Below are 15,287 nucleotides of genomic sequence, written 5' to 3'. Positions count from 1 at the left end.
GTGACACAAAAACAGCAGATACAGAACATTTATTCATGGCGCTATGTAGAACTGCACAACCATATTGTATAATTGTCTGGGGCGTACAAACACTCACAGTTTCAGACACTGAGACTTGGTGCAGTTGCAAGGTCTCTTGGATTGAGAATCCCACAGTGATGCCGCGCCTCTGTAGGGGGATGTAGAGGTAGAAACTAGCTATTATAAACTGACGTTGGCACCATCGCTATGATCCCTTCTACACAGCTTAATGAGACGCTTCAATGAAGATCCAAAACAAACAAATGTACAAAATACAGACAGACATAACACAATAAATCTTAACGCAAATGTACTTAGCGGCAAAGAACAAGTATTGCTCCAGCCAGATACGACAGACACGGTATGTATAGGGGAGTTGATATTGTCTGCTGTCCAGCCTACCGTGAGTCAGGGGCCTGAGGCTGACTGACTGGGACCAAGCCCCTGGAATCAGGGTATCGAGGGCACGGTGCTGGGTGGTACTGCCAGGACGACAACACAACACAACAGAACAGAACAGCCTTTAAAAGAGTTGCCAAACACATCACACTCTACACATCCATGCATCTGGGGTTCTTAAAGGGCTTTACAGAGGGTTCTCCGAGAGGGACAACCGTAAAAAAATTATAAACATGTCTCTACTGTACGCAGTACCCTTTTTCTACGAGTGCAGGCATTAGCTAGCCCCTGTGGTCTGACTGTCTTGATCATGACTTGTTGCTGGCTGACCTGTGGGAAGAAGGGGCCAGGCCTGTGGCTGTAGCTGTAGCCAGAGCTGATCTGCCCGGAGGCCAGGAGGGTGTGGGTGCCTGAGGGCGATGGCTGGAGCGGGGGCAGGCCCAGGTAGGGCTGGGAGGAGGGGGGGGCGCCAGTCTGGCTGGAGCTCACCAGGACCCCCGCGTCTGAGGAAGTGAAGAGGAAGATTACAGGCGATGTTTAACTTCCATGCTTAACTTAGATGTGGCTCACTAGAATGTTTCAATGTCTACTAGGCTACATACAGAACAGGTCATCATAACTGAGCGATACATTAATAGTAGATCCATAGAGATTAAAACGGTTGTGGACCATGCCATCTTGTTAGATAGGCTTAGGGAGTGGGTGGGCATCTCGGGGAGCTCCCTGGATTGGTTTGCGTCCTATCTGAGAGAGAGAAGTTTCTCTGTAGGTGTTGGTTCTTTTAAATGTGACCCTGCTCCTCTATCCTGCGGCGTCCCTCAGGGCTCCATCCTGGCTCCTCTCCTCTTCGCCCTATACATGCTCCCCCTAGCTCACATCATCACCCTATACATGCTCCCCCTAGCTCACATCATCACCCTATACATGCTCCCCCTAGCTCACATCATCACCCTATACATGCTCCCCTAGCACACATCATCACCCTATACATGCTCCCCCTAGCTCACATCATCACCCTATACATGCTTCCCCTAGCTCACATCATCACCCTATACATGCTCCCCTAGCTCACATCATCACCCTATACATGCTCCCCCTAGCTCACATCATCACCCTATACATGCTCCCCCTAGCTCACATCATCACCCTATACATGCTTCCCCTAGCTCACATCATCACCCTATACATGCTCCCCCTAGCTCACATCATCACCCTATACATGCTTCCCCTAGCTCACATCATCACCCTATACATGCTTCCCCTAGCTCACATCATCACCCTATACATGCTCCCCCTAGCTCACATCAGCAGCAATTTTAAGGGTGTGTCCTACCACTGCTATGCTGATGACATCCAGCTGTATGTCTCCTTGAAACCTGAGAAGATGCAAAAACTCAACATCTTACTGGACTGTCTGTCTGCCATTGAGGACAGAGGGGGCGCCTGAAAACGTACCTGTTCAGGCAGGCGTTTGAGCACTGCTGCTGAGGCCACGCCTGCAGGTCCTGCTGGGTCTTTCTTTCTTTTATTGTACTAGTTTATGGGCCTTTGAAAATGCCCACTCTTTGTATATTTTTTGTTATGTTATTTATTTTACTATGCACTTTTTATATACTTTCTAATTTTACTGTGTTGTATGTTATCTATTTTACTATGCACTTTTTGTCACCTGCACCTTATGTGAAGCACTCTGTGCATTCGTGCTGAGAGGGGTGCTATACAAATAAACTTTTACTTACTTACTTACTTTACTTGTTATGCCTCGGAGCAGATCGGACATTATTGGCAGATCTTACTTGAAAATATACTTTTACGACATAGTACAAGCTGCAGTACTAGACTACATCCCAATCAACACTCTGGTGTCCAGGTCCGGGTCTAACCTTTCCCCAAAGAGAGGCAGTGTTCTGGAGGTCCTCTGGAGGTGGAGGGGGGGGCGTAGTGGGGCTCAGGGCTGGAGGCCTGGTGATCCGGGGTTGCGGGCAGGGAGTGGATCATTTGACCTGGGCTGCAGTAGTTCACTACCACCACCTGAATGGAAATACAGGAGACGCTCAGTAATCTCCCTTCCACTTCTTGCCTCTTACTCATATTGCGTGGGAGGAGGAGGATGAGGGAGGAGGATCCTCACACGTTTTGAGGAGGAGGTGAGAACAGAGAGGAACCAAAGAGTTGAGTAAAAACACATATTTGGTTTAGGTAGGGAAGATTGACTATTAAATTACTGTAATTCTTCTATTTTAGCCCAAAAGGTTTTCAAATCCAATTTGTCCGCTGGGGCCAATGGATAGTAGTACTGTAATAGACTCACTGTGTTGTGATAGTAGTACTGTAATAGACTCACTGTGTTGTGATAGTAGTACTGTAATAGACTCACTGTGTTGTGATAGTAGTACTGTAATAAACTCACTGTGTTGTGATAGTAGTACTGTAATAGACTCACTGTGTTGTGATAGTAGTACTGTAATAGACTCACTGTGTTGTGATAGTAGTACTGTAATAGACTCACTGTGTTGTGATAGTAGTACTGTAATAGACTCACTGTGTTGTGATAGTAGTACTGTAATACTCACTGTGTTGTGATAGTAGTACTGTAATAGACTCACTGTGTTGTGATAGTAGTACTGTAATAGACTCACTGTGTTGTGATAGTAGTACTGTAATAGACTCACTGTGTTGTGATAGTAGTACTGTAATAGACTCACTGTGTTGTGATAGTAGTACTGTAATAGACTCACTGTGTTGTGATAGTCGCCCAGCTGCTCCAGGAACACCATCAGCGGCCCGTTGGCCTGGAGAGAACACAGTACAGTACCATCAACACACAAACCAGAGAGAACACAGTACAGTACCATCAACACACAAACCACACAGAGAACACAGTACAGTACCATCAACACACAAACCACAGAGAACACAGTACAGTACCATCAACACACAAACCACAGAGAACACAGTACAGTCCTATCATCAACACACAAACCTCAGAGAACACAGTACAGTACCATCAACACACAAACCACACAGAGAACACAGTACAGTACCATCAACACACAAACCACAGAGAACACAGTACAGTACTATCATCAACACACAAACCTCAGAGAACACAGTACAGTACCATCAACACACAAACCACAGAGAACACAGTACAGTACTATCATCAACACACAAACCAGAGAACACAGTACAGTACCATCAACACACAAACCACACAGAGAACACTGTACAGTACCATCAACACACAAACCACACAGAGAACACAGTACAGTACCATCATCAACACACAAACCACAGAGAACACAGTACAGTACCATCAACACACAAACCAGAGAGAACACAGTACAGTACCATCAACACACAAACCACACAGAGAACACAGTACAGTACCATCAACACACAAACCACAGAGAACACAGTACAGTACCATCAACACACAAACCACAGAGAACACAGTACAGTCCTATCATCAACACACAAACCTCAGAGAACACAGTACAGTACCATCAACACACAAACCACACAGAGAACACAGTACAGTACCATCAACACACAAACCACAGAGAACACAGTACAGTACCATCAACACACAAACCACACAGAGAACACAGTACAGTACCATCAACACACAAACCTCAGAGAGGTGTCTCATGGATAGGCTTACACTAACCTGATGCACCAGATGGTTTGCTTTGCATAACCATCAGGGAACTCTTGGTTGGAAACTGTTTGGAAAAGGGCCGACGCGGCACTTTCAAAAATACTTGGCAGGTATTTTTGATAACTTCAACCGCTCCACACTGTTATCACACCTAAACCTGCCCAGCATAATTGTTTGTATTTCAAATTCCTCATAGAACCAGCGCTGATTGGTGAGATCGTTTTCTGATCGGACCCAAATGGATCTCTATGGAGAGTATCCAGAATGATTTGCGAGAGAAACAGAATGTGAGCTCGCGAGATCAAGATGGTCTCACGAGGCGAGGCTTACACCATGATGTAATAAAATGGCATACACACTGTAGCAATTTGGAATTAAATCCCAGTCTCCCACTCCCATCATAGTGGCCGCACCACCTCCACACTACTTACCAACTGGCTGATGTCCACTTGGTTCTGAGGGATGGTGTCTTGTTTTGGGAACAGCTCACATCCATGGTCATCCATGCTCTCAGGACAAATACTGACCACGGCATCATAGATTTCACCCTGGCCATAACAGCAAGACTCCAGATGTAGAAATTATCTTAAAAGCAGTACTGAAAAACCTCAAAAGCACACAAGGCAATGCAATACTACTTGCGCCACCTCAATCTGTAAAATTGTTTTAAGTCCTAGTTTGCTGAACGTTGATATTGGTATTGAAGCACCTCTCTCAGTTTATTTGAATCTGCACTTACTGATATCATACAACATTGTCCTACCCCCTCAGTGGCCCAGGAGCTGGGCTGGCTCCTGCTGCCAAGACTGGGCATGGGGCTGAGGAAGGGGCACGGGCTGGACTGGGCTCCAAGCACATGATACTCAGGGTGGGTGGGCAGCTCGCACTGGGGGAGAGAGGCCTCCGGGTCGTGGTGGGGTGGTAGAGGGCAACAGAATCTGTAGTTGGCACACTGGGGTTCCACCACTGTGCCACATCCAGCCTCCCCGTCTTGCCCAGGCCACCCTCTGTCATCACTGCCACCCACCCCGGGCCCAATGACGTGTGAGGGGTCCCCTGGATGGGGGCCATGGATGATGGTGTCCCAGGCTCTTGTGTGAAGGCTGCAGCTCTCAGAAGGACAGACAGCCGAGGATTCACATCCACTTTCCAACTGATTTCTGTGGTTTTGCTCTTTCAGGCAACTCATTCTCTGAACAACAATCCTCCCTGACAGAAGAAATTGATTTTGTTTACATTTGTTAAATATTCAAAAGCCATACTTGAGTAAAAGTAAAGAACCCATATTGGAAATGACTCAAGTAAAAGTGAAAGAATACTAGTTACTTGAGTAAAAGTAACACTGATACGAAATGAAGACTAATAGGCAAACATTATTTGAGGTAATTTTGAGGAGAATAAGTAAACCTAGGTCAATGGCGGAAACCAAGCTACTGGTATGTGGCTCTCCTACTAGCTAGCAAAGTTATAAAACAATGTCTTCCTCACCAAATTGCTATCATTAGCTAGCCTAGAAAGAATAACGGGTGGCTAAACTGGCCAAACTACAGTAGGCTAATGTTAGCTAGCTAAGTTAGCTGTAACGATGCTAAACTGGGGCCACTTCGCATTTGCGAAAGGCCTGCAGTGGACTGGAACATTTAAAATTTAAGTGGTTAAAATGACGTTGTAAAGCTATGTAAGCGTGCTGATGACACTGACTTACCAGTAATGGAGAATTAGCGATAAAGTCTCACGTCGACGAAGGTATTTGTAGCGTCTTGCTACTGTAAAGTTAACTAAGAAACCCAGCGAGTGAAAGACGGGGGGGAGACAGGCCTCGCGCAGGTGAACGAGTGAAAGATGGGGGGGAGACAGGCCTCGCGCAGGTGAGGGAGTGAAAGATGGGGGGGAGACAGGCCTCGCGCAGGTGAGCGAGTGAAAGATGGGGGGGAGACAGGCCTCGCGCAGGTGAGCGAGTGAAAGATGGGGGGGAGACAGGCCTCGCGCAGGTGAGGGAGTGAAAGATGTGGGGGAGACAGGCCTCGCGCAGGTGAGGGAGTGAAAGATGGGGGGGAGAACTGGAGACGGCATTGAAAATGGCTGCCTATTCATTTCAATGAAAGTTGCTCACCGGCGCATGAAGCCATTTGACGTAGTGGCCAAAGCCCGGTATTGCAAGTCATGTCACAGCATGCGGCCCAAGAACCCTTATTTCCCATGTTAGTGGATGATGATAGATAGGGCTAGAAAAGGAAAACAAAATTTTTCTGGGTATCATTCAGCATCAGAGACCAATCTTATCAATATAAACTTTTAATTCAATGGGGTTTTGGGGTTTTTGAAGCCACCAATACCTGTATCGAGCCATTTAAACATGTGCTGTGCACGAGCCTCGGGGACGCGCTGGTCGCGCGTTCGTGAGTCCTGCGAACTCGGGAAAGCACGTGACCATAGGAAGACCCGCCCTACTCTGCCTCTGATTGGATAGGAAGTCATGTAATGACGTCGCTAACATTTGCTATGCTTTAGCAATGAAGCTTATGATCATGCTAATCAGAACGTATGTCTATGATGCAAATGATCATGACATGTGGTTACTTTAGGACATCGTTGGAAAAGATCTAGAGGGTAAGTGGGTCAATGTTGAATAACTTAGCTAACATTATCTAATGTTACATTTCTTTATATTAACATCAACTATATTGATAGGCTAGGGAGCTATGCTAACGGTAGCTAATGCTAACGGCTTAGGGTTAACGTTAGTTAATGCTAACGTTACGTTCGGAGGTCTCAGATGTATTTCAATTTTAACAATGTTGAGCATGATCAATGTGACATTGTTCATACATTGATTACAGTCTGTAATCTTGTCTGGCATTATTTAGCTATAGTGGGCTGATGCTTGCTGCTGCTACTATAGCATTTGCCACATTATACATCAAATTAATCAAGCATAGTGTTATTACCTGAAGGCATTATTACCATTGCAAGTAAGCATGCCATGTATATGCCATGCCTGGAAATCAAATTAATAGTGTAATTATTCCCCATCATAGCTCATTGTACACTGATATAATCATTCTCCTTGCCTTTGCTAATACTCATCTCTTTTATCAAACTTTGTGCTAGGAAAGAAATCTGGCTGTGATTCGTCGCTAGTGCTCATCCAGGCTGTTGTCATCTCCCGCCTGGACTCCTGCAACTCCCTACTTGCTGCCATCCTGCAGCGTTGGCCATCAGACTCCTGGAGAAAGCTGCTGCTGACCTGGTGTTCAACAGCCCCATGCTCTTCCACAAAACTTCCCTACTCTGTTCTCTGCACTGGCTCCCTGCGCTGTCCCATCCAGTTTAGGACTGTGGTTCAAGCCTACAGGGCAAATGAACAGCTCCCTCCGACCTCTAGGCTGTGGTCAAGCTCTGCTGCCTTGAGGTGATTGGTTCCCCAGTTGCTCCAAGCCCCCCTACGGCAGATTGTAACGGCCATGGCTTTTTTCTGTCCTGGCCTCACAGTGGTGGAATGAACTGTGCACTGATGTCAGAACAGAGCCAATAATACACACTGTTCATAGTGAGCCTAGTTATTATTGATTAACTTGGACTGTTTCCTCTCTCCTTGTCAGTCATTAAAATATGTTCAGTGTTTCACAATACTGATGTATAACATTTCATTATTTTGTCTCAGACCATTTCTGAAACAATCATCAGTGTCAGTATACATTTCCCTCCAATGTTATTGCTTGCCCATTTTTAACCATTTAACTACTAGACTGTACAAACGAATTGCACAACTATAGTATTTTCTAGTTATAGCCTACTTCTCCACTTTCTCTTAATGTTGGTATGAAATGGCAGTCAAACTATGCAATGATGTTCCACACTGTTTCCACCCAAATTCGCAACAAATGTGGCCACCACACTGTTCAGGACATTCACAGGTCTTGCTCTCAGGGATCGGTAAAAGAAAGGGACATGGTTCCTCCATAATGTGCTAAGGCTCTGCTTAGATCAAAGGCTTGGTCATCAGAAAATATCACAAAGACAGTGATCACAAAACAATTAAAAACATGTCACCAGTGTATGCCTTAACCCTAGTCAAATTTCTAGTATGTGTGAACCATATACATGGCAGTAAACAGATCTTGAGTCATACAAACTGGAGGATGCTTGACCCATACAAACTACTTTAACTCAATTTCAATAAACAACTCCAAAATATGGCAGACAGAAGAGCTGAGCAGACTTGGTAGATGACTGGATGATCTTACAGAGAACCAAGGGAAATTGACTGGTATTAATGCTAAGAGTAATGAGGGATGAGGTGCAGCTGGGCAGAGTGGAGACAGGTGGCAGGTGATGCAGGAGATGGGAAGGTGAGTAGGCAACAACCAAGCATGAACAGGAACTGGACCACTGGCTCCCCTTGACTGTCCAACCCATCCATCAGCGCCAGCAGAGTGGACACGATAGAGCCAGAGAGAGAGAGACAAATGCAACGCAAGGTTAGTTTAGTTCCAATCGCCCATGTGCAACATCAATCAAGTACGCAGCCAAGCTGAAGAACCGAGTTACATCAGAGGCGGAGCGAGGCGGTGGCTCCGTGACAGACAGGCCTCACCTGTGTATCTGGTCCTGTCTGCTGGAGCATACTGGGGCCAGCCGGTCTATCTTGTGGAAGAAGATGAAGGAGGGTCTCATTAGGTTGACCTTGGGAGAGACCAACAAACAGCCATCACAAGCTCTCAGTCAACACTGAGGATGATAGTCAGGTGTCCTGTCCAATAATTATACCCCCCTCCCCCCACCGCCACAGTTGCCCCATTGGCTAACCTGGTCAAAGAGAAGGCAGAGCTGATTATGTGTTCTGATTCACCAACCCACTTGCTAAGGCAGTCAGCTCCTTTCCTTATAGACACCTTTGTGTTTCCCTGCCTACACTCGTTAGTCTGCACCCGCGCCACTGGGGTCTTGCCTGTACTTGGGGGACTGTAGATCAGAGCACTACACATCTGTAGGTGGGGGGGGGGTTGGGGGGAGTATGTGAAAAACAGGGACTTCACAAGACAGCTCAAATTAGACAAGACAGCTTAAATACGGCTGGGTCTTCATATGTTTACTGGAGCAACGTACTGTAGTGTGGTCTCACCTAGGAGGTTCTTCTATCAGGTGATCGAACACAGAGGGGTTGCTCTGCTTCCTGTTCACTGACTGAAAAAGCAATCACAGTGGGATTTAGTGACATCATTATGCACATCAGGAATTCATTATCTCATCTAGTCAGTCAAAAAATTATTTTGTCCTCACCAATAGGTGGCGCCTCATATCACTGCATTTATCTTTTAAAACAGCAAACACTATGTGTAAATAAGGTTTTAAACTTCATCAACATCATTATAAATAATCAGCCCCTATGGCGCAGCAGAAGTCGAGGGTGACAGTACTAGGTTTTTTAGCTGGCAGGTGCCCGTCAGGCTCAGTGAATATCTGGTTGAACTGGTTTAAACTCTGTCCTCAGTATTAGTACTGCCCATGTGCACAATTGATTCGCTAGCTTTTCATTGGGATAGCTGGTGGCAGTGTTCTAGAAAGGTGGTCATGTGCGTTCCTAAGTCAGAGGACCCGGGTTTGAACCCAGTGTGGGCAAGTGTGGTGGAATCAATACACCTGTTACAATCGCAGGAATTTTATGGGAAGGAAGGGGCTTCTTTTTTCTTTCTTTTTTTAAAGGTTTTGTACCTTCAATATTAGACACTTAAGCAAACAGAAAAACACAAAACACAACTATAAAAGGCCTGGCTTGGTTTAAAGCCCACTCACCACGTCAAGGTGCAGGCCAAGAGTGGGGACACGACAATCACTAACAGACAAACCCTGACAAATACACATGTAAAGACATGTAAAGAAACACGTAAAAACATATAGACTATACATATAGGAGTAGGGAAGTTGTGTGGAAGAGCATGGGGCCGTTGAACACGGGATTAGCAGCAGCTTTCTCCAGGAGTCTGATGGCCAACGCTGCAGGATGGCAGCAAGTAGGGAGTTGCAGGAGTCCAGGCGGGAGATGACAACAGCCTGGATGAGCACTAGTGACGAATCACAGCCAGATTTCTTTCCTAGCACAAAGTTTGATAAAAGAGATGAGTATTAGCAAAGGCAAGGAGAATGATTATATCAGTGTACAATGAGCTATGATGGGGAATAATTACACTATTAATTTGATTTCCAGGCATGGCATATACATGGCATGCTTACTTGCAATGGTAATAATGCCTTCAGGTAATAACACTAACTATGCTTGATTAATTTGATGTATAATGTGGCAAATGCTATAGTAGCAGCAGCAAGCATCAGCCCACTATAGCTAAATAATGCCAGACAAGATTACAGACTGTAATCAATGTATGAACAATGTCACATTGATCATGCTCAACATTGTTAAAATTGAAATACATCTGAGACCTCCGAACGTAACGTTAGCATTAACTAACGTTAACCCTAAGCCGTTAGCATTAGCTACCGTTAGCATAGCTCCCTAGCCTATCAATATAGTTGATGTTAATATAAAGAAATGTAACATTAGATAATGTTAGCTAAGTTATTCAACATTGACCCACTTACCCTCTAGATCTTTTCCAACGATGTCCTAAAGTAACCACATGTCATGATCATTTGCATCATAGACATACGTTCTGATTAGCATGATCATAAGCTTCATTGCTAAAGCATAGCAAATGTTAGCGACGTCATTACATGACTTCCTATCCAATCAGAGGCAGAGTAGGGCGGGTCTTCCTATGGTCACGTGCTTTCCCGAGTTCGCAGGACTCACGAACGCGCGACCAGCGCGTCCCCGAGGCTCGTGCACAGCACATGTTTAAATGGCTCGATACAGGTATTGGTGGCTTCAAAAACCCCAAAACCCCATTGAATTAAAAGTTTATATTGATAAGATTGGTCTCTGATGCTGAATGATACCCAGAAAAATTTTGTTTTCCTTTTCTAGCCCTATCTATCATCATCCACTAACATGGGAAATAAGGGTTCTTGGGCCGCATGCCGTGACATGACTTGCAATACCGGGCTTGGCCTGAAAGCCCATGGTGGCTTCAATGCGCCAAGCTGATCCTGGGGGCTTGTTTAGGTCCTTTGCAGATGAAACAAGTGTAAACGCAAAGCAATATCCCCACCTGCTGGATGTGGTGAGGAATGGCATGATTGCACCTTTATGTGACCCAGTTTACCCATTTTATAAAACATTGTTAGCTTTTTACATCTAGTTAATACAGATGTTTGATTATGTTGAATGCAACCAAAATGTGTTATAATAATAATAATAATAATACATTTTATTTATAAAGCACTTACTAAGTACATGGCTTGGTTTGTTTCAGTAGGCTATTGGCGATATAGCTTATGTTCATTTTCATTTCAGATAATTAATAACTTAGTAAATCCAGCTTCTACGACCGTAAAAAATATTTGTGTTATTATGTAGGCGGGCCTATGACATCAAGGAATGCAGGAGCACACGTACATATAGCCTACAGTAGCCTATACACAAGCAGAGAGATCTAATGCCCGCATGTGGACGGTGCGCATGTCTGCTTCCACTAGGGGAGACAGACAGGGTGAGCTGAGGACACAGCAGTTCCATATCATGTGTTACATCGGTGAGCTGGCCAATTGAATTCCGCTAGACGGTGCTCCAATACCAGCGCACCTTTTTTTTATATTCATGTGACCTATATCCTAGACTGCGAAATCAACTGCTTCCTTTGAAGGACGACACACGACTCACTTTAAATAGGTTACAGTTGGATTGAATTTAGAAGCATAATGTCTGCGCTGAAGGGTTCGGTGAGTTTGCTGCGGAGCGCAGTGAGATCCCAGATCAAACCCAAAGCTCCTCTTTCTTCGAAGCCAGCGAAGCACATACTATCCACGGGCGTAAGTATGGTGGCAGGTTGTTGCTAACTTCCCTGAGGTGCGCGTAGCCTATAAGTTTGCGCATTTTGTTTATTGAAGGATAGGCTAGGCTACAATTTATTTCTGCCGACGTTAAACTAATTTCAACAGTAAGATGCATACATTTGCCAGTGTGTATCCGAATGATAGCTAATAAAAAAGGCCTTAGGCTAGGCCAATTCATCCACGACGCAATTCATCCACGACGCACTCATTGTCGTCTGTTATTATCATAGGCTAATTGCTTTCTTTAGGATTAACTTGCCCAGCGAAGCAAACATTGCCTATGTATAGACATTGTTATATTGCAGTCATTCATTACTGAGAACCGTTTTCCTGTCTTGTGGTTGCCAAATATTTGACCTTGTTGTGGCGGTACAACCAAATATAGTCCGACTGCGCAATGCTGTTTATAATGCTGCTTGGTACAACGCTGTTTGGAAGAAATTACTTAAATGTTGAACAGGTTAAGTAGCCTAGTTGAAAGCAGCCTTTAAGAGGAGATTTACTGAAATAAATAAATAGCCATATAGCTACACAAGAAAAGTCCCTCTGTCTTGGCCCTGTGTAAGTACTGTATGAACCATGCTGTGTAGCCTAATAGCCGTGTATGAATGTTGTTTTCTGTTTGTTTCCTCAGGAGAAAAGCATTGCCATGGTAGTCCTGTTCGCCACCATCCTGGTTCCATCTGGCTGGGTCCTGTCTCACCTGGAGGACTACAAGAAGCGCTAAGAGGGAGAGAGGGATGGAGAAGGGGGGGGGGGGACTTGAGGTGGCCACCTGCACCTTACCACACCTGGTGTCATCTATACACCTACAGTATTTGTATCAGTGTCAATCTTAATCTGACCAATAAATGAATGTACCAATAACCAAACTCCCAACGTCGGATTAACTGTTTTATCTCTAGACTATCTCTGTCATGCATATCACACATCCATTTGTTTGGGATCCTGAGATCATTGGTATTATGAATTCACTTAGATGTCTACGTGCAAACAATTTTACATACTCATGGAGCGACGCAGACACATGTTCTCAATAAAACCATTTTAGCCATACTCATGTCGCCACCTAGTGGTCGCCCTAGAACATATCCCTAATACTAATAATTGGTATTTTACAGTGATTTCGTACATGTTCAAATTTAAAGCAGTGCAATTAGTCCTCAAGGTAGAGTGTCTTATCTAGCCGAGCAGACTTGAGCTGAGTCAGTTCCGATTACGTTCAACTGTCCTTAAAGATGGCCAGGGTGATAGTGATCATCCTATAATCACTCTCCAGCCCCTTGGCCTGGAGGAGGGGGGCACTGTGAAGTCAACATGCTTCTGTTGTGACCGGGGCACCTCCAGCAAGCAACGGGATCAGTAGCGAATATCCTCCTGCCATTGAACCTGTAAGTGAGCAAAATGTACTCAGGGGTGTTAACTGAGGTGTGGATTCACTGCTGCTCAGGAGGGCTCTCGTACATTATGATAAGCATCTAGATTATTGGCAGATCTGAGTGCAGATTAGCATCAATCTGAAATACTGTCCATGATATGAAAGAATGGCCTGGCATTCTCATAAAAACTATACAGTCAGGTTTTTGGTGACAGGTGTAACAAACACTATCCAGGGGTAAGAAGGGTTAGTTACTGCAACTGATTTCTCTCCACAGTGGCTATGTTCTGAGGCTATTGTAGGAGAAAAAGCTTAGATCTGTTGATTTAGTGAGGTGTGTTTACTGATCATATAATCCATGCAGGGGATTGGACGAGCGCTCTTAAAGGGAAATTATGCAGATGAGGACCCAGGATATGCGTGATGCTCCTCCCAAAGTAAACAAGTAGTCTCCCAGCAATAGAACAGTCTCAGGTACCAGAGAGCAGCATTTTCACATAACATGCTGAAAGCCTCCAGAAGGGATGATCAATGGATGTGTAACTCTGGTCGTGTGTGTTGCACTTCAGCCAGTCATCTGAGCAGGAGCGTTAGTTGAGTCTATCTGATCAGATGTGCAAGGCGGTGGGCTAGTAGACGTGTCTTTCTTGACTATGAGTGTTGAAGAAACCTACATTTAAATAGCCTTTAAGAGGGGCAACATCTATACAGTAGAATAATGATTGGCTGAACTCAACACAGTTGAGCAAATACAAAACCTATGCATTATTACCTCCGCCCCAGCTACAGCGCAGGTAATGTTTTCGGTGGTGTGTGTCCGTCCGCACGTACATACATCAGGTGCCCAAACATGGCTGGCTATTCACCGCCATTCATTTTTTGGACCAGGATTATGCAAAATTTACCAGACCGATTTTCTCTGTGGAGGGATGTTGCATGGGCCAACTTAGAACCCATTCAATTTTGGAGCCGAATCGAATCACAAGACGGGTCCACGAGCCGCCCAAAAACGGCTGGCCATTCACCTCCATTCATTTTTTAGACCAATTTACACTTAAAGTATCAGACTGATTTTCATGAAACTCGGTGGAGGGGTGTTGCATGGGTCAACTAACGGTCCATTAAATTCTGGACTGGATCCCAATCATGGGGCGGGTCCACGAGCCGCCCAAACACGGCCGGGCCGGCCATTCACCTCCATTCATTTTTTGGACTAGGATTATGTAAAAACTACCAAACTCGGGGAAGGGGTGTAGCATGGGCCAATTTGGAACCCATTCAATTTTGGCATGCACAGAGCCGCAAAATGCATTCAGGGGTTGGTCTGTGTTCTCTCAGCCCTATTTCTTATATTATACTATGAAACAGTAAAGGCATGTTTTGGATATGCAACAGCCAGAGACAGTGAGTGTCTCAGATTGAGATGGGCTGTCTTGTTGTGTTATAAGGACATGTATTGACCTCATGTGACACCTCTCCCTCTGAGATGGCGGTTGTTATGGGTTGCGGCCAACAAACTGTAGGCTTGATAAAACTTGGCCTACAGCCAAATACATTACCCACAATCACCCTCTCTTCCTGCATTCATGGAAATCCCCTTGTGCCGCACCATTGTAAGAATATGATTAATGAATGACCAGCTGTACGCTTGGTAGAACAGTTCTAAAAAAACAACAACCGCAACGAGATATTTTAAAACATATTTACTTTACCTCACATTAGAGTTAGTATATATACAATACAATATAAATAAGGATACAGTAAATATATACTCTGATTCTTTTCATACATTACAATCCCATTCTCACAATCTAAAATAGAGCATATCACTCTTTCTCTTATCATCCTAGGAAGAAGAAGTTTACACAGAAAAGC

This window comes from Borostomias antarcticus (genome assembly GCF_949987555.1).
Source record: "Borostomias antarcticus genome assembly, chromosome: 18".
Classification (NCBI taxonomy): Eukaryota; Metazoa; Chordata; class Actinopteri; order Stomiiformes; family Stomiidae; genus Borostomias; species Borostomias antarcticus.
Note: the sequence above shows the minus strand (reverse complement) of the source record.